We start from the raw sequence: 25,238 nt of genomic DNA on the forward strand, positions 1-25,238 counted from the left end.
GCTTGACACCTCCACCTTGAGCATGTCAAGGCGTTCTCCTTTCAATCTGCCAACACCCAACCTTGCCACCACCTGTTTGAAGTGTTTCCTTCCTCTTTCCCTAGCTTAACTTAACCGATTTGCATGTTTTCTCCTTCGCCCAACTCAATCTACATGGTCTTCAGGCATTTCCTTTGATCTCCATATGTCCGGTCAACTTTTCCAGCCCACAGCACTCAAATCCTTGTCGTATAGTACATCGTATCATGCCCAACCATCGTATAGTTTTTACGCCTCATCGTATAGCTTATCGTTTAACTAATCTCTCACTGTCTCTTAACATTCAGCCTTCTCGATGTTGCCAATCGTCTAGTGCATGCGTCCCATCGCATAACACTTATGCCTCATCGTATAGCTCAACCGTGTAGTAAACTCTCACTATCAACGATTTCGCTCTCAACACTCTAGCTCTCAACGATCTCGTTAATGCTCATCTTCAGCGCATGGCTTATCGCTTAACTCTTGCGCCTTTCATTTAGCTCTATCGCGTAGCGCTGATGCCTATCAATTAACGCGTTCGCTTATCGTGCAACGTGATCGCCCAGCATCTGCGTCTATCGCGCAACGCCCATGGTTTATCATTCTGCCTATCGTGTAGCACCTGCAAGATTGTATTAGCAACAGCAGAAGCAACAAGGATCATTAAATACTCTAATTCATTAATTTTAGCAAAATATAAAGCATGCTTTTGCAAAAACAAGTGAGTTTCATGACATACCTTTGTAGAACTTCTTCAAAGCTCGATCTCCATCTGCAATCTTCTCCGAATCTTGTTGCGGACCCCTCACGATCTTCCCCACTATTCTCTTGGTGCTCTATATTGAGTTGTGGGACTAAAAACAAGCTTGAATCAAAGGATTATGGAGAATTACTCACAATAGCAATCTTGTTGAAGAACACTTTCTTCACCACGAATTTTCAACTAAAATTCTCTTGATTGCATTCCCAAATTCACTCCAATATCTTAAATATATTGAAAACCATCATGCGAGGATGAGAGCTGCATGAGTTGCAGCTCATTCTTGGAGTTGATAAGGAAGAGGAAAATGAGTATTGTGTGAGCATAAAGAAGATGGATAATGAAATATCTCTATATTCCATTTGTGCATGGATTTTTCCAATTTTCCAATTTTATCTCAAAATCAAAACTTGATTTTTAAATTCCATTTTGATTTTAAAACTGAAAATTTTAATTTTTATAAAATTAATTTCATAAATTTATTTTTAAATAAAACTAATTAATTTAATATCAAATATTAAATTAATTTTTACACATATCCATCTTCATATATTTAAATCATATTTAAAAATAAATTCTCTTATTCCATTTAATTCTCAAATTAAACAAGTAATTATATCTCATATAATTATTAATTCCCGTAATCCTAATTTGAACGTTTCAAATTAACTTATCACGCAAATCTAGATCTAATACAATTACGAGCTATTAGGGGGACCTCACGGATCTACAGATCATGGGCTCCAATGATCTGAGATTAATTGGCTAAACTCATTAGACCAAATTAACCCCCATTCGTTAACCAATGGGTCACTCTACTAAAGACCATAGTTGCATTCCTCTCACTGTAGCTATATTATGTCCACATGATTTAACTATAATCAGCAAGTCGACCCTTCACAGTTTGTTCGTAATAACGACTGGGTCAAATATACTGTGAAACCCGGATTTTCATTATTTCTACTTAAGCAGGTGGTTAAGGAAATTAATTAAGTAAAAGTTAAATTCTATGTTGAAGTGAAGGAAAATTTATAGGTGTTGAATAGCTTTTCCTTGAGTAGTTTTGAGTTAAGCTTAAATTGATGAAAAATTGACTAAGTGTTAGACTAGGCATTGCCATGCATTGGCCATAAGATCTTGGAGAGATTATTTGGGCCAAGGGAAAAGTTGAAGTGGGAGTGACGCATGCCTTGAACGTTAGACAACCGTATTAGGCTGGATGGATGCGTTGGATGCATTGGATGTGTTGGATGTGTTGGATGATGGATGCATTGGATGATGGATGCGTTGGATGCGTTGGATAATGGATGCGTTGGATGGCAGTAGAGGATGAGGCATTGGGATGGCACGAGGGCTGAAGGGTGCCATGCATCGAGTAGGCTCGACCAAACTGTCCAGCCATGTGTCGAAGCGGGCTAAGCTGCCGTGCTAAGCGATGCGTCGATGGAAGCGCCCATGCGTCAAGTGGATGAGCAAGCCCTGCCGAGCAATGCATCAATGCCAAGCTTCCAGCCAAGCGCACAGCCCATGCGTCGAAGCGCCATGCCAAGCATCAATGCGTCGAGCACTCCTATACGATCGAGCAAGCGAGCGATGGCCAGCGCCTATGCAGTACGCCCATGCGTCAAGCGATGGCCAACACCCATGCAGTACGCCCATGCGTCGAGCGATGGCCAGTGCCTATGCAGTACGCTCATGCATCGAGCGGCTAGTGCTTATGCCAAGCACCATGTGCCCATGCCGAGCAAGCCTTGCGGTGGTACCTAGTGTGCCATGCATTGAGAATGAGCGGCCACCCTATGCATTGGTGATGGCTGGCTCTTACAATGGCTAAGTTGGATTGCGATGGTAGTAAGTTGGCTTGCTATGCGTTGATTATAGGCTATGCATTGATTATGGACTATACGTTGAACATCCAAGAGTTGGACGCATATAAAGGATGAGATCACCTAGAAAACGTCATCAAACCATGTGTCTTCTTGGGAGGAAGCCTTAAGCCTTAAGAATTTGAGGTGGTTGCATCAGATTAGAAGTCATGTGTTGGCTACATAGGAGAAAGACACTTAGATTGCGCTGATGCAAGATTGCATTGATGGTGTAAGGAAGAGACACTTGGTCATGCGGCCAAGTAGGAGGTATCGGCCATGGAGCAATCTTGGACGCCTATAAATAGGGCCAAGAAATTTAGATGAGAACACAAATTCTCTTCAAAGGACATAAAGAAGAGTGTGTGAGGACTAAGTGGGAGACGACCATGCGTTGGTCAAGAAGTTCCAAGAGGGGAGATGTTGTCGGGCAGAAAAGACAGGAAGTAGCATCAACTTGGAACGAAGAGTTCTCCCAGAATACTCGTGTGTTTGATATGATTCCAAAGCCATCTGAAAGCTAAAAGAGTCTAGTTTTCATGGTGGGGCTGTCGGAGAAGAAGCTCCAAGGAATCAGGATGGAATCTGAGAAAAAGGCAAAAGGGTCAGGCTGTTAGGTAAGCTGGGCCAGTATTGATATTTTGAAGATTCCGGCTAAACCCCAAGAAGTTCTGAGCTAAGATTTTATGGTAAGATTCCGGAGACATTTTAGAACATGTTTTCAGAAGGAAATATCTTAAAATAAGGTCTGGAACTATGAGTAATCTAAGCTGATATTTGAATCTGGTATTTAGGTTTCAAAAATGGAAACCAAAGAAATCTAAGGAACTTCGGAAAGGAAAGTTCCTAACCAACCAAGGTGAGTGGTTATTGTGTGTTTTATTGTTGATATAATTTCTATATATAGGTAAATATATAGGGGATATATGTTTATCTGATTACTATGCTTGTTAAGATATTGCTTGTATGTTTGTGTCGAAAACTAGAAGTGTACCCGGGATATATAGTTAGCATGCTTGAAAAGGGTACTTGGCGGGTATAGTCGGCTTCGGTCGGCGGGAAATGATAGTTGGTGATGACCGACGAGAAATATAGTCAATGTATACATTGGCGGGATAATAGGGTACAGGGAAAGTTTCCACAGGAGTTGTTAATACATTGCTTTGGTGTACGTGTGAAAGTACTGGGGAAAATGTAGAATCATGCCAGGGATAACTAATGGTAAAACTGGGGATGTTTTCATTATATGATAACCAGCGGTCAAGCTGGGGTTGATTGTTTTTAACAAGCAGTTGAGCTGGGGTTAATCTAGCGGTTTGGCTGGAGAAATAATTATAAACTCGTGGTAATGTTCTTGTTGACTATGCATTGCCTTCCCAAAAGTATATTTCTGTTGACAAAGTTATTTGTTTATCTAAAGGCACCAATCATTGGGCTTTATAGCTCATGTTTTCATGTTTTATGTTTTACCCCCTCTCCTCCGTCCCTCCCCCCCCCCCCCCCCCCCCCCTCCCAGGTAGTGAAAGGTGAGGAGTTCCAGGGTACTGCTATGGTCAAGGTCTGCCACAAGCCACAGTTACACTTCTGAAGGGTTTTACAGTTGTTGTTGTAAACTTGTAATTAAGTCTTGGAGTTATATAAATGTTACATTGTTGTAATAAAATGGGCCTACTTAATTAGTTGATCGTTCAATTTGTACATTGGTATCAGAGTTATTTTCACAAGAGTTTTTAGGCAGTAAGTGTCAACGAAAGGGTTGATAACTGTTGCAGTCACGCCTTTTCCCAGGCTCAGAGGGTAGTCTGGGGTGGGATGTGACATTTACCCCCGAGAATACGTCTTATTCCTCAAGTTCCTATTGATCCTCTAATGAACAACTGGTTTATGATCCAATCACTAAACCAAACTCTCTCAGCCCATTGAGAGGGTGAGGCCCTTTGTTTAAAACCTGGATTCAGTACTTGAGAGAATAACCTTTCTCCTATCCCTTAAATCGGGTAGGCATGAACTTCATCTTGCACCCTATATCCTCAGTTATCTATCAGGTCTTACCCCTGAAATGGGAGGCTTATTGAGCTAGTGTTGTTGAACCAACCCTCACATATGCAAATCTAAGGATACCGAATAAACAAGATTTCATAGTTAGCATAGGATTAAGATCGAGTTACCTAAGTAATCTAAGTGAAATAGTCAGTCTTATACAGTAAACAACGTTATAAAGTAAGAGTGACTTATTTCTTGGTCCGATCTTATGTAAACTCATTGCATAGGACGCCCCCACTTCTCATGTCATAACATGTGCCAATTAGGATCACATCGTATGTAGCACTTTACAACTCTTTGTAACAACTACAAAGTAGGCTGCATCCAATAGTGTTACCAGAATTAGGTACCCAACCTTATTCATGTACTATAGATTATTTTGACTATTTACTCGAACCTCATCCACTCTTATGTCTCCACATAAAGTTCAAGCACTCATGTAATAGTCATGGGTCTTAGTTTATTGGATTTAGACTTTCATGTGTATAATTTATAAAGTCAATAATAAGTTTATTGATTATAGAAAATGTTTTTCATTTTACAAATTGAGAGTTTTTAGGACATAAAACTCAACAGCGCCACCGTGTAGCGCTTTCTTCTATCGCTCAACGGCCGCACATCGTCTAACATCTAAGCTTATCGTCTAGCGCCCGTTCATCGTTTAACACTATCATATAGTGTCATCGTCTAACGCTATCGTTTAGTTTCCAAGCTTATCATTTAGTGGTTACACTGATCGTGTAGTGCTTAACGCCTATTGTGCAACTCTATCGTCTAGCGCATCACTTCACATCGTTTAGTGCCGCCTACAGCTACACGATCGTCTACCCAACATCTTACACTTATTATTTCACTCTCTCCACTCTCGCCCACGCAGCCTCAATGCATTAGCAACTCTTGGCAATGCCTTTTGCCAATGCTTCGGCCAACCAACGTCCAAACCTCACCATCTCTACACATAGTTGCCCTTGGCTTCAATGCTTAACTCTTTTTAACCTTTACAACTTATCCTATCTCCTCCGTTAATATTCCCTAATATCAAATGCATGGTTCCTTTTTGACTTCATACTTAGCCAAATTCCACTAGTTAAGGCTTGTCTCAAAGCTACTCAAAGAAAATCATTCAAATACTTAGAATTTTCCTTCCCTTTACTTTATGCTTAGTTAATTCCTTTAATTACCTGCTTAAGTAAGGAAATTGAAATCCAGGTTTCACATTTACCTCCCCCTTAAGAAAATTTCGTCCCCGAAATTTGGTTATTACTGTAAACATCACTTTATTACTTATTTCAACATATTTACAAACTTTATTTTATTTAAGTAGAGTTTATTTACAAGCACCCCTTTTTCCACTGCTATTTTAATACCAAAAGTCCTTCTACGCTTGATTTCCTCCTGAACCATTGGAAGAACTAGTGGTTGGACAGTCTTTACAGTGATGCCCTGGTTGCTCACACTTTAGGCATAATCCCTCTCTCCCCTATTGATCTTTTAGATGACTTCTATGACATTTACGACAGGGAAAATCTTTACTAGTGTTGAGTGCTATTTCCCAATGGCTGAGGAAATGAAAAAACTCTGGGCATTGCTTCCCTTTATGCCCTATTCATCTGAAAATATAACATCTATCCATTCCCTTTAAGCATTCCCTTGGATGGTACTTCCCACACCTCTCACAAAGAGGATTTCTTTCCTGGCTTGATCCCATCTAGCTAGCAATTATTTCAATAAACAACACAGATTGTCAAAATATACTTTATTTATCATAATGTAAACAAAACATATTTACAAGAAAGTAGTTTTAATTAAACATCTATATGCAGAAATAATGTGCAACTTCTTATGTTTCCGGGGCTTTTCCTTTTCCTTTATCCTCATTTCCCGTCCGAGGGCAGTTCCGTTTGTAATGACCAAATTCTTCACAATTATAACACATATTAGCTCCTCCATAGTAGCACCTAAAGTGATACCTCCTACAGTCTGAACACCATGGCCTTTGGGTACTTACTATAGATTCCTTGGAAATGTGCACCTCTTCCTTTATAGGTTCCATCTTTGTCTTTTGCTTCCCAGAATTGATCTTACTTATTTTCTTATTTAGAACCTCTAAAGAGAATTTCTTATTCTTCTCTCTCCATGCCTCGGATTTTGTTTCCGTTGGCTTTTCTAGGCTAGCCTCCACCCGTAACACCGTTTCCACTAACTTTGGAAATTCTTGTCTATCAATACTGGTAGTTATGTGTGTTCGTATCTCGACTCACAGCCCCCCTTTGAATCTTTTGCATCTTTCATCTTCGTTATGAATAATGTTGGTGGCATATTTACTAATTTCGGTATACTTCTGCTCATACTCGGCTACTGTTAATGAGCCTTGTATGAGATTTAGAAATTCATTTTGTATTCCATCGCAAAATGTTTGGGGATAGAATTCTTCATGGAAGGCTTTATCAAATTCCTCCTAAGTAATTTCCTCCCTTACTCTCCTTCTACTCTCAAATACCCGCCACAAGTCCTCAGCTCTTTCTTGAAATAGAAAGGTGGCTAGTGCTACCTTCCTATCTTCAAGGTATCGCATTACCCTGAAATATTTTTCTACTGTCACGAACCAAGCTTCTGCATCTGCTGGGTTTGTTGTTCCCTCAAAGGTTGAGGCACCCAATGCCTTTAAATGTTTAATGCCAAAACACTTCTCGGGGTCTATTGACACCCCTCATAGACTTTCTGCCAAATACCGAGCAAATTTCCCTAGCAATTGCTCGTCACCTCTCACTTCTGCTTGCAAATGACTTGACCCAACTTGGTTTTCCTCCGTTGCTTTTAAGGTAGCATCTTGAGTCCCTACTGGTTGCTTGCGTGGTCTGCCACAAGGCATGATAACTATAATATATCACATATTAGACATATCATAGTATCACCATGCTTCAACCTAATTTACCCTTTCCCAAAATCTTATGCTCTGATACCAACTGTCATACTCCTTCCAAGATTTCGTCTTTTACCTAAGAGAGGGGGTGAAGACAAAAGATATCACTCTTTCATGACACCTATTGCCCATTCTTTACTAGTTCCCTTTAAAAATACTTAATATTGCAGTGAAAAAATTAATGAAATAAATGAAATCACATACTTTTTTTAGGAAACCAGTTTACAAGTTTTAGACTATACTTTACAAAACGTAGCCCCATCTCGACTACAAACTTTTATTCTAGTAATAGTTCTATCTTGTGGCAGATCTCAACCACTTCCTGCTCCTGGACACTTCTGTTACCTGTAAGGAAAACATGAAAAATAAAACATGAGCTTTTGAATCCCAGTGAGTGGAATCATAATTATAAGGCTATTTCAACTCATAACATCATAACATGAGGTTATTTCGCAAACCTCCATCTTGTATGAAGCTTTTCACAAACCCATCTACACACACAGTAGATAGTTAACATTTCATTTCTATAAACATTCATTAACTTATGTGCACATAGTCCTCCCTTTCATGGGTTCAAATGCTAGGCTCGTCGACCCTTTGACCATCCCCTGCGAGATTTCCCCACAAGCTTAGGAACTAGACTTCTCGGTCTCCTGACCATTTTGTGAGATCTCATCTTGGGCTCAAGCGCTAGGTTCATTGATCCTCTGACTATCCTAACCCTATGCTCACCTCATGGTATAAGCACAAATTCATAAGCAATAGCATATTAAATCATAATATGCTAAAAGACTAAAATAAGAAACCACTCACAGTGATCTGTTGGAATTGCTTTTCCTTCCCAGTTCACCCGGTTTCCTTTGATCTCTGGTTGAATCCTATTTCATATTCAACTTCAAGCTAAGATTACCCATCATTTTGGACCTTATCTCAAGACATTTCCTTCTACAAAAATGTTCAACAATGTCTTACTAGCTTACCTTAAAGTTTTGCCCTGAGATTCCCTCTTGAAAGTTTGGAGTCTCAAGTTTACTCTACTCGAACTGGCTATCTTCTCACTGGTGAACGCCCCTCGGTTTTCCTTAAATTTGAAAGCCTTAGAAATATAATTTCCTCATAGCAGCCTTTATACTAAAACTACATTCAATGTAAAAGCTTTTGGTCTAAAAATTACTTGATTTTCACAAGTAGTTTAGAATAACTCTCCGTTTGAACTTAACTCAGGCGTTTGTCCATACACTATGCTCCACCCACCGCCATTGTTTTGATCACCGCTCAGATCAACATTGCTTTTCCTCCATTCAACGCATGAATTTCTCCTATTTTACTCTCAATTACTCTTTTATGTTCTCTCTCAGGTGGGAAATGTTTTGTGAATTAAAGTAAACCCTTCTACCCTATTTATAGGCACTTTGCCCCTCACCTTAGCTTGACACCTCCACCTTAAGCATGTTCAAGCGTTCTCCTTTCAATCTGCCAACGTCCAACCTTACCATCTCCTATTTGAAGTGTCTCATTCCTTTTTCCCCAGCTTAACTTAACCGATTTCATGTTTTCTCCTTCGCCCAACTCAATCTACATGGTCTTCAGGCATTTCCTTTGATCACCATATGTCCGGTTAACGTTTCCAGCCCACAACTCTCAGATCCTTGTCGTGTAGTACATCATATCATGCCCGACCATCGTATAGTTTTTATGCCTCATCGTATAGCTTATCATTTAGCTAATCTCTCATTGTCACTTAACATTAAGCCCTTTCGCTATTGCCAATCTTCTAGTGCCTGCGTCCAATCGCATAACACTTATGCCCCATCGTGTAGCTCAATCGTTTAGTAAACTCTTGTTGTCAACGATCTCGCTCTCAATGATCTTGCTGACTCTCATCGTTCAGCGTATGGCCTATCGCATAGCTCCCGCGTCTATCATTTAGTCCCATCGCGTAGTGCTGACGCCTATCGTCTAACGAATTTAGTTATTGTGTATCGTCATTGCCCAACGTTCGCGTTTATCATGCGACGGCCATAGTTTAGCATTCTGCCTATCGTGTAGCGCTCACGCTCATCGTGTAGCGCGTGCTTCTATCGTCGAGAACCCACGCATCGTCTAACGCCCGCTCATCGTTTAACGCTATCGTATAGTGTCATCGTCTTGTGCTATCGTTTAGTTTTCAAGCTTATCGTCTAGCGCTTACACTGATTGTATAGTGCTTAACGCCTATCGTGCAGCTCTATTGTCTAGCGCATCACTTCACATCGCTTAACGTCACCTACAGCTACACAATTGTCTACCCAACATTCTACACTTATTCTCTCGCTCTTTTCGCTCTCTCTCATGCAGCCTTAACGCATGAGCAACTTTTGCCAATGCTTCGGCCAACCTGCATCCAAACCTCACCATCTCTATACATGGTTGCCTTTGGCTTCAATGCTTAACTCTTTTTTGTTGGGACTGGTGTCCTACTTCTCTCGCAGTCTCATTGTTTTATAAAGATACACATTGTTCGAAAAATAAAATAAGTGTTATTTAATTCTGACATTTACTCATATCCAATAAACAACGCTCCTTGGTTATCTTATGTGAACTTAAGCATGTATATGTGATATACAAGTAGATCATATCTTAAGTGATAACCTAAATAGGTCTTTAGTATAAGGATTAAGGTGGGATACCTGATCCTGTGACACTATGGATACGACCAGCTTCGTAAAGAACTGCAAGTGTTGTAAACTACTACAGATGGTTGATCCTAACCATTCATGTGGAAACATACGAGCGGGGGTGTCCTATACAAAGAATTTGTATAAGACCTGGACCACGTGATGACTAGATTCTGTATATAACGCCGTTGATACTAGAGACTTACATCTCACCTAAATGACCATAGGTGACACGATCTCAATCCTGAGTGTTTTGGGAACTCCTACCTTTGAGGGTGGTCATTTGATTAGTATGGGTGCGAGTGGCAAGATTGCCAACTCAGCATGCCTACCTTTTAGGGACTTGTCTGATCTAAGAGCTGAGAACTCTATCCACAAGATGAAATTCACTCCTTTCCTGAAGCATGTATAAGTAGAGAGATTGATCCCTTAAGGGTTGATTCTAGGGCTTGAACGTAGTGGCCATAGCTTCTCTTTGGAAGAGAAGACTCAGTCAGTAGGACTATGAGTTATGTTCATTAGAAGGATCAGTGGTACTTAAAGTGACAGATGTAATTACAAAGGCATAACGGTTATTGGCCCAACTGTACTTACGAGCGATCTGTGAAGGGTTGCCGCATTGCTGATTAGTTAAGATGGACACATAATATATCTGTGGTAAGGAGAGTTCAACTGCCAGTCTTTAGTGAAGTGCCTGGCAGTTAATGGATGGTGGATCCTGTGACTAAAGAGTTTAGTCAGTTATTCACGTACCGTTGGAGCTTCGAGCTACAGGTCCCTGAGGTCCCCTTAATAGCTCAATGGATTTAGTTGAGGATCAGTTCTTGGTGTTGATTTGAAGTGTTCAAATTGACAAGAGGTATTTTGATTATATGTGATATAATCAGTATGATGTATGAGATATATCTAGTGGAGGATTGATGTAAATGAGATTTACATTAAGTACTATGAAATAGAAAAAGAACTATGGTTTATATGTTTCATGAGATAAAATATTAAAACTATAGGTTATAAATATAGTATGAAAAGTTGGTTATCATTTATATTTATGATAATATTAATTATTGGATAATTAATTCTTTTTCTTTAATAACCAATTGAGTGGGTGGCTATTGGTGATTCATGGTAACCGTGAGTTAAAAGAAAAATTGTTTTCCTAATTTTAGTAAGTTTTACAAAAGTTTTTACAAACATTGAAAAGTTGTTTTGAGTTTTCTCTCGCAAAAAAGAAATTCATGGCGCTTGTCAAGGAAATACGAATTTACTAAACGACATCGTGTTTTAGTAAACGATCGTGTTGTGTTTTATAGGCGACAAACACTGAGCTAAACGATCGCATAGCTTTTGCTAGACGATTGCATAGCTTTAGCTAAACGATTGGGCATCGACCTATACGATAGGTTCCTGTCTTCTACCACTTGCCCAATCATGTACACAATCGTGTACACGATTTTTCTTTCCTTTTTCGTCTGCCTTATTCCAAGTTTGAACAGAACCCACCCTTTGGATTCTCACACAGAGAATACCAAGGTAACCTTCTTGGTGGTGTCATACTCAACTTGACACCGTCGAGGTTCTGTGGAGGCCGTTCGTGTTCTTGTAGTAGCGTTCGTGACCGAGGCGATCGCTGAGTTCCAATGCGCGGTGTTTGTGCAGTGTTGCAGTCATGTTGTTCAAGTATTTGAGGTTGCTATGTTCGAGCGTTCGTGAGCAAGGAGCGTGGAGACGAGTCTACAAATGTTCATAGAGTTTTCTCCTTGTTCATTTATAGTTATTCATACTGTAATTTTTTTATTAATTGTATAATCGCATGTTTCAATATGACTGTAATTTGTAATGTTTATTCATGATTGTAATTTGGAATGATCTATATTCCACTGCTCATAGAAATCTCGAATTCGATTTCCTTCATTTTTAACCTTTACAACTAAGCCTATCTCCTCCATTAATATTCCCTAATATCAAACACATGGTTCCTTTTTTACTTCATACTTAGCCAAATTCCACTAGTTAAGGCTTGTCTCAAAGCTACTTAAAGAAAATCTATTCGAACACTTAGAATTTTCCTTCACTTTACCTTATGCTTAGTTAATTCCCTTAATTACCTGCTTAAGTATGAAAATTGAAATTCGGGTTTCACAGCTCCACTATGAGTTAGTCACTGAATTTTAGTCAATTTTGGTAGGCATTATTTTTGGTTGTTTTTATGTATATTTATTGAGGTATTACCTCTGTATTTACATAAAATAAACAAAAATACAGTATTGTCACATGGTATCAAAGCTAGGTTTTAGCTCAACCCAATCGCGGTCGTCTTTTACGTTTTACCTTGCCATTGTCGACAGCCACCAACTAGACAACGTGATGGTCTATCTATTGATCTCCTGTTGCTCTCGATCTTATGAAGTTCTGTCTGTCCTATCCCAGATCCGCCGCCTGTCCTACCCTTATTCATGTTCAGAATTCGTTGTCGACCTGTCCCAGATCTGTTGGTAGCCAGACAACGTCGTCCTGCACTCATTCACATTTAGATCCATCAATCCAGATTCACGTTCAAATGATGTCGTCTTGCCCTTGTTCACGTCCATATTTTTCAGGGTAGATCCATGTTCAAACGACCTTGTCATATTCTCCTCTGTTCAACAAACCCTCAGATTCATCGGTTCAAATCTGTCCACGTTCAGATCTCCTATTGCCAACCTTCCTTCGTTCTGATTTGTGCTCTGTTGTTGGTCGTGTTCTACTCTTGAGGTCCGTGGATGTTCTGTGTCTGGTAGTAGCTATCCGTGGGTCTTAAATTTATTATATGATCTGTTTGTAGTCTTAGTGTTTTGCTCTCAAATCTTAGTATGGTGTTGTGATATTTGTGGCATCTGTACAAATGGAGAAGAATGATATGTTTTGTCCCATTAGCACCATACTTAATGGAACAAATTATATCAAAGTCCTCATGGGACTCCGTCCATGAATCAGTTCGTGCGGCCTTATTGCATCGCAGTCACTTGCCATCACTGGATGCATCAATTCAAGAAATTTTGTTTGAGGAGAATAGGCATGGCATAGACTTTCTCTGTCATCTGATACTGCTCTTGCAACCATTCATCCATGACCTGTAAATGAACCTTTTTTTTTTTTTTTTTTTGCAAGAATTGTAAACTTCATAGACATAAATTTAGTAATTGTCCCACTATTGAGTGCAGGTATTGCCACAAGCGAGGTCATATTTTAGACAACTGCCCTACTCGACGTTCTCGCCCTCCAAGTCAATCCGCTAAACAAATGAACTCTTCTAAAATGGGGGTTTCATCTAATTTTGTTGCTGCCACCTCCATGTATATCACCAACCCTCGTAGTTTTCAGCTTAGTGACCTTCACGATTTACTAAAATAGGTGATCGCTTCTAATCCTCCTGCTCTTGACCAAGTATCCCATGGCTTCTTGATTCAATTTGCTATATTCATACGACATCTGATATTTCGTCATTATCTTCCTCTACACTTGCACTCTCTTCCTCCAATTCATCCTGCTAATGGAAATCGAATGCCTATCTCTCATATTGGCACTGTTGACACACCCACCATGAATCTTTTTAATACTAATCATATCCCTAATTTGACGTTTAATCTTGCCTCTATTGGTCAACTGTGTGATCTTGGTCTAACTGTTCTTTTTTCTTCCCATGGTTGTCCGGTTCAGAATCAACAGACGGAATTGGTGATTAGTACGGGTCGAAAGGTGGAAAGATTATTTGAGCTCGTTGAAGGAACTAAAAAATAATTATGCACTAATTTAGAAAATTCACAACATGATCTAAGAGGAAAAAGGGACAAGAGTACACACCCTTAAAGATCATAACAGTCTTCTGAATAATCCTCCTCTCCGATCATGATCGATCACGATCCAAGAAGCCAAGACACCACCACAAAACCGTCCTCTATATTCTTTGTAAGGAAAGAGAATTAATATGATTTGTGGGCTCTGTTGAATTTTGGAAACAGAGAGAGAGTTTCTCATTTTTTTGTGTGTGTTCTTGGGAGATCACTAAGAGCCTTAATGTATGTCTTCTGTGAAGAAGATGAATCCCTCAAAACCAAAAGACCACTCACACACACGTGTTTCACCAGAGAGAAGAGGTTAAGGGAGTTACAACTCCCTCCCAAATTAATAAATTTAAAAAATTAATAGTATAAAAAAGAATTTAATAAATAACAAATTATTTAATATATATGTGCTGTCTCTTATACACATCTAGATGTGTATAAGAGACAGTATATACACACACTATATGTTATATCAAATATAACACATAACCTATAGTTTTTATATATATATATTGTATCAAATATAACACATAATCTATAGTTTTTATATTGTATCAAATACAATATAACCTATAGTTTTTATTTCTCTCAATAATGCATGACATTTAATATAAATCACATTTATATTAAATTTAATTATATGAATCCCATCCATATAATTAGTATTTGAATCATATTCAAGTATTTAATTTCTTTCAAATAAACTTTATATGATAATGTATCGAATAGTCAAATAAACTTTATATGATAATGTATCGAATAGATTATATTAATTATATCACATATATAATTAATTTAATTATATCATATATAATTAATTCCCTCAATTAATTTAAACAATTCAAATTAATCTAAAGTTAATTCTCAATAAGCCCTGTTGAGCTATAGAAGGGACCTTATGGACCTGTAGATTAAAGCTCTAATGGTACTTAAATAATAAATTGTTAGGATTTGTGTCATAATTCTCCCGGAGTCTCGTTGTTTTGTAAAGATACACATTGTTTAATGAATAAAATAAATGTTATTTAATTCTGACATTTACTCATATCCAATAAACAAAGCTCTTTGGTTATCTTATGTGAACTTAAGCATGTATATGTGATATACAAGTGGATCATACCTTAAGTGATAACCTAAATAGGTCTGTAGTATAAGGATTAAGGTGAGATACCTGATCCTGGTGACACTACGAATACGACCCGCTTTGTAGAGGTTTGTAAATGTTGTAAACTACTACAAATTATAGATCCTAACCATTCATGTGGAGACGTGCGAGCGGGGGTGTCCTATACAAAAAGTTTGTATAAGACCTGGACCACAAGATGAATAGACTCTGTATATAACATTGTTGATACTAGAGACTTGCATCTCACCTAAACGACCATAGGTGACACAACCTTAATCCTGAGTGTTTTGAGAACTTTTTCCTTTGAGGGCGGTCCTTCGATTAGTTTGGTTGAGAGTGGCTAAATTGCCAACTCAATATGCCTACCTTTTTGGGGACTTGTCTGATCTGGAAACTGAGAACTCAATCCACAAGATGGAATTCACTCATTTCCCGAAGGAGGGATAAGTAGAGAGATTGTTCCCTTAAGGGCTAATTCCGGGACTTGAACATAGTGGCCACAACTTTTCTTTCGAAGAGAAGACCCAGTCATAATAAGACTATGACTTATGTTCATTAGAGGAATTAGTGGTACTTAAGGAGACAGATGTAACTACAGGGGCATAACGATTATTGGCCCAACTGTACTTATGAGTGATCTGTGAAGGGTTATCGCACTACTGATTGGTTAAGATGGACACATAATATATCTGTGGTAAGGAGAGTTCAGCTGTCGGTCTTTAGTGGAATGCCTGGAAGTTAACAGATGGTGGATCCTATAACTAAAGAGTTTAGTCAGTTATTCACGTACCGTTGGAGCTTCGAGCTACAGATCCATGAGGTCTTCTTGGTAGCTCAATGGATTCAGTTGAAGATCAGTTCTTGGTGTTGATTTGAAGTGTTCAAATTGCAAGAGGTATTTTGATTATATATGATATAATCGGTATGATGTATGAGATACATCTATTGGAGGATTGATGTAAATGAGATTTACATTAAATACCATGGAATAAAAAAAGAACTATGTTTTATATGTTTCATGAGATGAAATATTAAAACTATAGGTTATAAATATAGTATGATAAGTTGGTTATCATTTATATTTATAATAATATTAATTATTGGATAATTAATTCTTTTTCTTTAATAACCAAATGAGTGGGTGGTTATTGGTGATTCATGGTAATCGTGAGATTAAAGAAAAACAGTTTCCTAATTTTAGTAAGTTTTTGTGAATTTTTTTTTTATATTTTCTCTCGCAAAAAAAAAAAAAAAAAAAAAAGAAATCTCACAGAGTTGTCAAGTGAATATAGATTTACTAAATGACAACTTGGGCGAGCTAAACGATCGTGCAGGGAAGAGCTAAATGATCATGCAGTATTTACTAAGCGATAGCTTTCCCAAAGTAAACGATCGTGTAGTATCTGTAGGCGATAGACACTGAACTAAACGATGAGCTAAATGATCACTTAGTTTTTGCTAGACGATCGCATAGCTTTAGCTAAACGATTGGGCATCGACCTATACGATAGGTCTCTGCCATCTCCCACTTGCCCAGTCGTGTACACGATTGGTGTTTCCTCTTTCGTCTGTCTCATTCCAAGCCTGAATAGAGCCCACCTTCTGGATTCTCACACCGAGAATACTAAGGTAGTCTTCTTGGTGGTGTCATACTCAACTCGATACCATCGAGGTTCGGTGCAGGCCGTTCATGTTACTGGGGAGTTCATGACCAAGGCGATCGCTGAGGACAAAAGCGAAGAGTTCGTACAGTGTTGCGGTCATGTTTGTTCGAGTGTTCGAGGTTGCTGTGTTCGAGTGTTCGAGTGTTCGTGAGCAAGGAGCATGGAGACGAGTCTACAAATGTTTGTAGAGTTTTCTCCTTGTTCATTTGTAGTTGTTCATGCTCTAATTTCCATATCGATTGCATAACCACATGTTTTGTGTACAACTGTAATTTGTAATGTTCATTCATGATTGTAATTTGGAATGATCTTATTTCCGCTGCCCATGGAAATCTCGAGTTCGATTTCCTTCAATAATTAAACTTTTTAATTAAATTATTTAACATCTATTAACTGTCAATTACTCCAATAAAGATAGACAGCTGCACTCTTCACACTACATATATATTTATGTGTCCATTGAATATAATTGGTCAACAGTTTGATAACCTTTCAAAAATTACTCGTAAGTACAGCTGGGTCAAAATTACCGTTTTGCCCTTATAGTTACATCTATTTCTTTAAGTTCCATAGATCCCTCTAATGAACAATAAGTTATAGTCCAACTATGACCAAACCCCTCTCGAGCCAAGAGAGGGTGTGGCGTCACATTATTCAAGCCCCGAAATTAACTCTTAAAGGAGCAATTTATCTACTTACATAGAAGTTAGGGAAGGAGTGAATTCTATCTTGTGTAGTTGTGTTTCCAGCTCCCTAATTAGACGAATCCCCAAAATGGTAGGCTTATTAAGTTGGCGATTTAACCACTCTCACTCATACAAATTAAAGGATCGCCTTCATAGGAAAGACTTCACAACTCACTCAAGATTCAGGTCATGTCACCTATAGCCATCCTGGTGAAACGTCTATTATGAACGACGTAATATAATGAGACTGTAAGAGATTTGGTAATGGCAATATTTTTAACGTTGTTATGGCATTTTCCCCTCGAAATGTTCTACCAGCTGTTCCTTGAGATGCCTTACAAGTTGTCCCATAAATTACTTTACTAGATATAGTTTTTTTTTTTTTTAATCTGCAAATTCTGCATATTTTTTTTGAAGATATTGTTGTAGAATCAAAAGGGGGAATTTTATTAATGAATCAAAGTTATTGAATACAAGGAAATAATCTTCTATTTATACATAATTAAAGGTAAGATAGGATAACTAAAAAGGAAGTTAAAAACTAACTAAGAAACTAAAATGTAATTAATCAAGGATTAACCAAGATTAATTTAAATTTATCAAATTATCTCAATCCTATTATTGAGGGGATCGAATCTCCAACAGAAGCGTTTGATCACCTTTTGCATTTTATTTAGAATTAACAACATAAAAAAAAGAAGATATAACATTCACAATGCAATAAAATAAGCTAAGCAACAAATATAGTGAAGAAGAAGCATACCTTTGAAAAATACTTCTTCAAATCTTCTCCAAAATTTACAAGATCTCTCTTCTTCTAAACTCTTCTCATGTATAGGGACACCTCCAAAATATTTTCCTACTATTCTCTACCAAGGACCAGTTGGTGAAAACCTCCTTTTGAAAGTTACGAATGTATTGTTGCAGAGGGAGAATTCTATGTAATTCTTGTGAGTTTGAGAGTTTTTTGTGAGAGAGAGTGATTTATTATTCTTACACGTAAAAGAACTCTCATTCTTCAATTGTAGACTCTCTACAATAAAGGTATGAAGGAAAGGGGAGTTGTAACTCACTTTAGTAACTACCCACTCTCCTTCAATTGCGGGGGAGTTAATTATCATTTAATTAAATAATTAATAATTAAATTTATTTATTTAAATATTTTATATTTAATTAAACATATATTTGAATCATATTCAAATATACTTTTCTCTTAAACCTATAGTTTAATATGAATCTACTTCATATTATTTAATATTTGGATTTTATTCAAATGCATTTAAATCTCTCATATTATATATTTTAATTTCAAATAATTTTCAAAATAAACTTTATATTATAACATATCTATATACATTATATTAATTGTATCATATATAATTAATATCATTCCCTATTATTCCTTTAATTAATTTGAACAATTCAAATCCTTTCAAAACTATTGGTCCTTGTTTAACCGTAGTGAGTTAGTAGGGGACCTACAAATTATAAGATCCAATCATCTGAGGTTAATTAATTACACTCTTTAATTAAATTAACTAACATTCATTAACTATGAGTCACTCCACTAAAGACCCATAGCTACACTCTTAGTACTGTAGAACATGTTGCGTCCATGGATTTAATCATTACAAGTGAGTGGATCCTTCACAAGTTCTTCATAATTACAGTTTGGTCAAGTTATTGTTTTACTTCTGTAATTATCTCTTACATCTTAAGTACCATTCATCACTCTAATGAACAATCTGTTTATGGTTCTACCATAAATCAAGTCTCTCTCAAGCCAATGAGAAGGTTGGTATCCTTTGTTTAAGACTCAGAATCTGCACTTAAGAGAACTACCCATCTACTTATCCAAAAGGTGGGAAGGAGTGAGTTCCATCTTGTATAGTTATGTTTCCAGCTTCCCACTCGGTCTCGTCCTTAAAATGGTAGACTTGTTGAGTCAGCAACTCGGGTCACTCTTACCCACACAAATTAAAGGATAAGCCCCCATAAACAGAAGTTCATAACTAACTCGGGATTGAGATCGAGTTACATATGTTTTCCCTATGAAATATTAATCTCTTAAATCAACAACGTTATAAAGAGAGATTAATGATTTTGCTGTCTGGTCTTATACAAACACATTGTATAGGATACCTCCGCTCACATGTCTCCACATGAATAATTTGGATCACATTATTTGTAACTCTTACAAAGTGGTTCATATCCATAGTGTTATAAAGATAAGACATCCAATCTTATCCATATATTATAGACCCTTTAGGTTATTACTTGAACTTTATCCACCTGTATCTCAACTACATACTATTCCTGTCTCATAAAATAACCTTGGACTTTTACTATAATGGATAACTCATTATTGTAAAAATAATCAACTATTAGGTCAAATAACTAATTAAGTACGAGGCTTTAGGACAAAATCCAAACAATCTCCCATTTGCATTAAAGTCGGTGAGAAATGTATCCTAAGGCATACTCTATACCCAACATGTTATCCCACTTGCCGTAGTAAACTAGAGATATATCTCGTAATCCTAGACATTCTAGGTGACCTCACACACTTAGCATAGATAATCCTTTTAAATAAATCAAAATTGAAGGAATCATTGAAGGTCCTTGAGGGGAAATGTGATCAAACCCAAATCCCAAATTTTACAGAATGTTCAATTTTACAGAAGAAATACATAATGTTATGCATTTTAAGATAAAAAATACAACATGCTTTGATAATAAAAGAGAATAGAGAGAAAAGAGAACTAACGTTGAAGAACGATTTCTTCACGTTTATCCTCTCTGCCAAATCGTCACAAACTCGAAATCCTAATTTATCCCAAAATGGCCACAATCGATTGGTTTACTTTGTATTCTTTGGGATGAGGATCTAGGCATGTGTGGGTTCCGAATTTTTGGTGAGGGAAAGAATTAATTAAGAGAAGAAGAGAGTTGAGTGACTGAGAGAGATTAACCTTTTACAGAACTCTTCTATAAAAACTTAAAGGAGGAAGAAAATGAAAAACTAATTCCACTGAACTGCATCCCCACACTTTTGCACGTTGTAGAGAGAAAAATGGGGAGGGAGTTACAAATCTCTCCCAAATATAATTTAAAAATATAAAATTAATAAATAAAAAATTAATTTTTTTTAAAAATTAATATATATTCATATGATAACTAATTTATCATATAATATATATTAAACTATATGTTATATCAAATATAACATATAACTTATAGTTTTAATATTGTATACAATACAATATAACCTATAGTTTTAATTCTCTCGACAATGATATTTAATATAAATCCTATTATATTAAATTTAATTATATGAATCCAATTCACATAATTAATATTTGAATCATATTCAAATACTTATTTCCTCTCAAATAAACATTATATTATAATGTATTAAATATATTATAGTTATTATATCATATATATAATTGAATTAAATTAATTATATCAAAATTAATTTCCTTAATCCAAAATTGATGCTTATAAAACCCCGTTGAACTACAGAGGGGACCTCATGGACCTGTAGCTTGAAGTTCTAACGATACGTGAATAATAAATTAAATTTATTTAATGAAATTATTCACCATCCGTTAACTATCGGACACTCCACTAAAGATCGATAGTTGCACTCTTCGCACTATAGATATACTTTTATGTCCATTGGATAAAATAGTCAACAATGCGATGACCTTTCACAATTTGCTCGTAAGTACAACTAGGCCAAAATTACCATTTTGCCCCTATAGTTACATCTAACTTCTTAAGTACCATTAAAATGAACAATAAATCATAGTTCAACTATGACTAAACCACTATCGGGCCAAGAGAGGGCATGACACCATATTGTTCAAGCCTTGAAATGAACCCTTAAGGGAGCAATTTATCTACTTTTCCCTACCACGAGGAAGGAGTGAATTTCCTCTTGTGTAGCTATGTTCCCAGCTTCTCAATCAGACAAATCCCTAAAATGGTAGGCTTATTGAGTCGACAATCTGACCACTCTCATGTATACAAATCAAAGGACCGCCTTCATAGGTAGCAGTTCACAATTCACTCAGGATAGAGGTCATGTCACCTATAGTCATCCTAGTGAAATGTAAGTCTCTATTATAAACGGCGTTATATAATGAAACTAGTCATTTTGTGGTCCAATCTTATACAAACTTCTTTGTATAGAATATCCTCGCTCACATATCTCCACATGAATGATTAGGATCAGATCATTTGTAGAACTTTACAACAATTGTAACCTCTATATCTCTACATATATGTTTAAGCTACAGAAGATAACCTTGGATGTTAGTTTATTGGTTTGTGGGTTTAATGCTACTAAATGTCAAATAAAACATCTCATATTTTATTAAGTAAATAAAATATTTGTACAATACAATTACAAACTACAGGACCCTACGAGATTTAGGGCACCAACCCTAAAAACCTCCCACTTGTCCTAAACCTATTGGGGTGTACAATATACAAGCCACACTAATACACAACTTTGGCAGCAAATTTTGCAGAAGATCTTTCCCAAATTTTTCAGTATGATTTGCAGATTTTCGTATTTGCCTTCCTTATTCTTTTTGTAGAGAATATTTATTCATCCCTAAAAGATAATCTCAAAGCTAGCATATTTATATTGTACTCTTATTCATTTTTAGGGTTAGCCGCCTTATTAGAAAAGCATGTATTGAGAGTTTTGAGCTTGGAGTTTGTCAAGCCTCAACCTCCATGTATTGTTATTGAAAATCTATGTATCTGTCATCAAGATTTTTAATTGGCACCCATTGTAGAACTCAAGAGGAGTTTTGTTTGATATTGTATTTAGAGGGAGCCTAAGTACATTGAGAATGATAAAATCTCACACTTAGAGGAAGCCTAAGTATGTTGTATCGAGGAGATCTCATACAACGCTTGAAAAAGCATTATTGTGGAAGTAATGGGGAGTTCAAACTTAGGAGAAGGTTAAGTTGAAACTAAAGATAAAGCTGTATGTGAGTCACTGAAGAAAGAGTCTTTCAAATAAGTACTTTTAGTTGTAACTGCTAAACTCTTTAGACTATCCTTCAGACATAAGAGATTTTGCACTAAACTGGATTATAAATCTTTGCGTCTTCATATTTATGTTCAATTTTGTGTTGCCCACTTGTCATATATATAATTTGTGACATCGAGCTTGACATTTGTATTGTGTTAGATCCACCACTTTTTCATCCTTCTAGGCTCTATAGATTATGGAATAGGTTTTTCTCCTCCTTGTCTATTGTGCGTATTTAAAAGGCTTTTGTACTCTTTTAGGGTTCACCATTTGAAGAATATTTGAGTCATTGTCTTTTCTTTATGCCAAAAACACAAGCGTGTCAATTTTATGAGTGTGAAGTTTATGCTAGTGTCGATCTTGAGTGTTTCTCTAGATCTTAGTGAATCGTTTACAACATATTGTGAAGAGATTCTCATACTTAAAGGAGCCTAAGTATTCCAAGTGAAGTAGTCTTATTTGAGGTTGGAAAGATAGAATTTTGAGAGGGAGTCTCATACTTAAGGGGAGCCCCAAGTGATCATACAGTGAGTTAAGCTATTCGTGTGTCACTATATTTGCCATTCATTCATAGATAATGCTACATTGTAATCTTTTGACTTAATATTAGTGAACATATCTTTCCACGAGCACACTGCTCCCTAAACATATATGGTATACGGCAATAACTAAGTTACCATACAAACTTTGTGTTTTATTCTTGCGTTATTTTTCTATGTTTATCTTTAATGTTCTTTCTAAATTTTAGCTGACTTAAATAAGGGACATGGCTATTTGAATGACCAAAAATTAATTAGTCTATAAATATGTCTCTTCTTCCAGTTGGATTTTTCATTGCTGGGTTAACCACTCTTCACTAGGCCCAAATAGTCAAGATCAACACAGGAAATATGAAGTAAAAGCTAAGAAATATTCTGCCAAATCCTCGATAATCGATACTCAATGGTTAACATCTTCCTACTCGTTGCTAGATGAGAATTCCCTTTTTTGTCTGACAAGTCTCTATTAAATCCTCGATGGAACTCGATGATAACTGAACTAATACTCGATCTTACTCGATGATTCTTGAACAATACTCGTTGCAACTCGAAGATGAAAACGGTCAACTCGACGCAACTCGATAGCGAAGATCGATGCACGATTAACTCGATACTCAATTTATTCGATGTTATTTGAACTCAATAACTTCCTCTCAACTGGATGCCATATTTTTAACCCCTTGACACCCTCTGTAAAGCCTACAAACATGCACTTGACTGCTTTGGCCTTTAACTTTCCCTTATCTTGGTATACAAACCCTACACATCCAAAGATCTTCAGGTTATCTAGATTAGGAGGATGATTAGTCCACTTTTCCTTAGGGGTAAGCAACTCTAAAGATATGTAAGGGCACCTATTTAAGGTATACACTGTATAGGCTACAGCTTCTACCCAATAATTTTTCCGTAAGATAGCATCAGAAAGTAAACACCTAACCTTTCCATTATGGTTCTATTTAACCTCTCAGCAACCCCATTTTGTTGAGGAGTATGCCTCACCGTTTTATGCCTAGTTATACCATTCTCACTACAAAATTTGTCAAAGTATTCGTTGCACAACTCAAGCCCATTATCGGTTTTAAAGTATTTTAACCTTTTAGATGTTTGATTTTCTATCATGGCTTTTCATTCCTCAAACTTTCCAAAAACTTGGTCCTTAGTTTTAAGAAAGTATATCCAGCTCTTCCTAAAAAAGTCATCTATAAAGGTTAGAAAATACATTGAGACACTAAGGCTTGGTGTAGGAGATGGTCCCCATAAGTCATAATGAACATAATCCAACGTTCCTTTGTTGGTATGCTGAGATTTTGTGAAACTTTGTCAGGTTGCTTTACCTAGAATGCAATGTTCACAAAAGGAAAGATGCTCCCTTTTTCACTAATATGGGATAGTCTTTTTTGTCACAAGTCAGCCTTTGTTAAGCTCGTTGTTGAAACCATGTAGGCAGTTGTCATCATCTCTACTCCTCTCACAGTATAAAGGTCATTGACCTTTTCATCAACCAGTACAACTTTGGAATCCTTGATCACCTAAAGAACTCCACATTTTCCTCTGCATTCATACCCAATGAAGTTCAGCATACCCAGAGATATCAAATTTCTCCTGAGCAAAGGTACATGTCTCACATTTCTTAAAAGCTTGATTGATCCATCCTTTAGCTTCAAGGATACTGAACCGACCCCTTTGACCTTGCAATCTTCGTTGTTTCCCATGTACACAGATTCTCCATCTACATTCTTGTAAGTATTAAACCAAGGTCTGAAAGGTGTCATATGATAGGTAAAACCAAAGTCAAGTACCCAACCATGGTTCCCAAGAGGACTGATTTGGTTGGTTTGGTTTCTAGTGGAGGCTAAGGCATCAGAATAAAAGTAGGAACCTTCAACCATTGAAGCTTCTGGTTGTTTTTCCTTCTGATCCTTCTATTTTTCCTGATTTTTTCGTTTCAAACTGTAGCAATCTCTCATCAAGTGACCTTTTTTCTTAAAGTAATTGCGTCTCAGCTTGTTCTTAGGTTTGTGCTCTTCACCTGACTGATTTTTATTCCTCTTAGACCAATTCTTTTTGTTCTTTCCCTTGA

The sequence above is a fragment of the Benincasa hispida genome, chromosome 10, assembly GCF_009727055.1.
Source record: "Benincasa hispida cultivar B227 chromosome 10, ASM972705v1, whole genome shotgun sequence".
In the NCBI taxonomy this organism is placed as follows: domain Eukaryota; kingdom Viridiplantae; phylum Streptophyta; class Magnoliopsida; order Cucurbitales; family Cucurbitaceae; genus Benincasa; species Benincasa hispida.